The sequence below is a fragment of the Oryx dammah genome, unplaced genomic scaffold (genome assembly GCF_014754425.2).
Source record: "Oryx dammah isolate SB20612 unplaced genomic scaffold, SCBI_Odam_1.1 HiC_scaffold_23, whole genome shotgun sequence".
NCBI lineage: Eukaryota > Metazoa > Chordata > Mammalia > Artiodactyla > Bovidae > Oryx > Oryx dammah.
Genome location: NW_024070207.1, coordinates 48079571 through 48082483, shown reverse-complemented (window position 1 = coordinate 48082483; position 2913 = coordinate 48079571). Strand labels below are relative to the sequence as shown.

At 38.3% G+C, this 2913-nt stretch overlaps 1 non-coding gene across 1 annotated transcript; it reads left to right on the top strand.

The window, feature by feature from the left end:
• Nucleotides 1-1784: 1784 nt before the first annotated feature.
• Nucleotides 1785-1856, top strand: TRNAW-CCA. The gene has a single exon. It is a non-coding gene; the product is annotated as a tRNA-Trp (tRNA).
• The last annotated feature ends 1057 nt before the right edge of the window (nt 1857-2913 follow it).

Below are 2913 nucleotides of genomic sequence, written 5' to 3'. Positions count from 1 at the left end.
CCAGGAGTTGGTGATGGACAGGGAGGCCTGGAGTGCTGCAATTCATGAGGTCGCAAAGAGTCAGACACGACTGAGTGACTGAACTGAACTTAACGGAATGCAAACTGTCTTTTCCCTATTGGGTTTATTAAGGACAAATTATTGTTAACATATCATGAATGAGCTTAATCTATATACTTATTTTTAATTGTGCTATTTATTATATAGCAGAGCTGATTCTGCACAGTTTTATTGTTTTCCTTTAAAATTATGTATTAAAATGTCAAATGGATGTTCCTTTAAGGACCAGGGTAATATTTTTGGAGAAGACATTTGCACTGACATTGCATGGATTTCATTTTGGTGCAGAACTTAGTTCACAGTCTCTCCCAGTGGCTGACCAAGTGAAAACCTCTGCCTCATTGAGCACTTGCAAGTGTTCAGCATTCCCCAGGGCATGAGCAGACTCTGAGGAAATAGGTAATAGTGAAAAATAGTGAGGCTGAATTTGATTGATTTATAAATAGCATTGTTCACATTGCATTTTGGAATGTTACAGGAGGTAAAAAAAAAACAATTCTGGTTCATTGTAACAAAGAAATCAAGAAGTTTCAGCAGAAGAAACACAGTGCTTTAAATGACGTGTGTGTGTGTGTGTGTGTGTGTGTGTTGCTAAGTCATGTCTGACTCTTTGCAACCCATGGACTGTAGCTTGCCAGGCTCCTCTGTCCATGGGGTTCTCCAGGCAAGAATGTTGCAGTAGGTTGCCATCCTTCTCCACAGGATATTTTCGACCCAGGGATAGAATCTGCATCTCCTGCCTTGACAGGCAAATTCTTTACCACTGAGCCATGAATAAATCCATTATGAATAACACAGAGATACATAAAGTGTTTATTTATCTCTTTTATGCTCATAAGATACATAAAATCAAAATTTTTGAGTCTTTCAGGAGGTCTGTATTACCTATTTTCATATGATCATTTTATCTGAAAAGAAGCTGCATACTAATTGGTTTTAAGTCTCTAGGGACCAGTGAAAATAATGTAGGCCACATGTCCATTAGAGATACCATAGGCAATATAGTAGCCATTATTTATTGACTAAAGAGATATAGAGACAGTTTTCCAGACCTGACTGTACTGGATATTTAGGCCAAGAATAACAGACATCACTTCTTCTGCCATAATTTGAGATTTGCTGATGTATGGCAAAACTGGTACAATACTGTAAAGTAATTAACTTCCAATTAAAATAAATAAATTTATATTTTAAAAAAAAGAAAAGCAAAAACAAAAAAATTAACTTAAAATTTGAAGGGCTAAAAATCAAAGTTTCATTTTGTAAATTATGATAATTTTGTCAATATCTAATAATTTTAATGACTGTCTATGTAAGCAGTGAATTTTCAACTTCAAATAGTGAAACACGAATGGAATTTGTCTTGGTTATTGATAATCCACGATCATTGTCTACCGTAATGAGAAGCTGTTAGAACTTCCCTTAAGACTGAGCTTCCAGTACAGAGGCTGTGAGTTTGATCCCTGGTCGAGGAACTAAGATCCCACACGCCCTTGATGTGATGAAATTAAAACAAAATAAATAAAAAGGAGGAGTCCAAGGTGATACTAGAAAATGCTCTAAAGGTTGTTATGCTCCTGGCTAGGAAATTTGTAATGTTTCCTGGATGACAATTGAGTAGATTTTTCATAGTCTTGATAGAATTCATTACAATATTTTGAATAATTATTTATTTGTGTATTGACAGAAATTAAATATTCAAATGTAATGAGCTTAATTGGGCTTCCCTGGTGGCTCAGAGGTTAAAGCGTCTGACTCCAAAGCAGGAGACCCAGGTTCGATCCCTGGGTTGGGAAGATCCCCTGGAGAAGGAAATGGCAACCCACTCCAGTATTCTTGCCTGGAGAATCTCATGGACAGAGGAGCCTGGTAGGCTACAGTCCATGGGGTTGCAAAGAGTCGGACACGACTGAGCGACTTCACTTTCACTTTTCTTTCAATGAGCTTAATTATTACAAAGTATATCTTTAAAGATGATACCATTATGGCTAGTGTTGAATTTCCTCTTTGGCACATGAGTGGTGAGACTACTTAAACTATTTGGATTGTATCAGCTATAAGGAAGTACATTTAAAATATATGAAAAGTGATTAGCTTCCTTTGTACCCCTTATGTAAAGCATTCATTGCTTTAAATGTTAACATGAAAGTGAAAGTCATTCAGTCATGTCCAACTCTTTGCAACCCCATGGACTATACAGTTCGTGGAATTCTCCAGGCCAGAATACTGGAGTGGGTAGCATTTCCTTTCTCCAGGGGATCTTCCCAACCCAGGGATCAAACCCAGTCTCCCTCATTGCAGGTAGATTCCTTACCAGCTGAGCCACAAGGGAAGCCCATGATGACAATAAATGCAATTAATTAGGAAAAGTAGTTGATCCACACCTCGATTGGGATAAGAGAATACTCCTAGCCATATAATGTGTTATTGTAAGTATTTTTAAAAAAAACATAGCTGCTTCCCTGAATATTGTAAGAGTCCATAGTTAGACTAGTGAGTAAGATACTTTTGATTTGTAGGAAACATTGGCTGGTTGTCTCCCCAGGATTTATTATTCCCTCCATCCTTCTTCAAAGTACTCAAATTTTGATCCAGATACTGTTCAGAGCATGAGCCATTTGTCCTCCCAGCTCTGTTCTCTGCCCCTTTCCACTGTGTGCCTGCCCCAGAAGACAGAATAGTATGAGACACACCAACAGGGCTTCTGCACCCTCAGTGCTGGTCTGGTTTGGACAATGGGAAGCCCCAGCAGTAACAGGAAAACACAAGAATATTGGAGCCTTAGTTCCCCTCGCTCCCTCTCAACCTCCTCTGAAGTTATGTGTGCTCCTAACAGCTCACTATTCTTTTTTT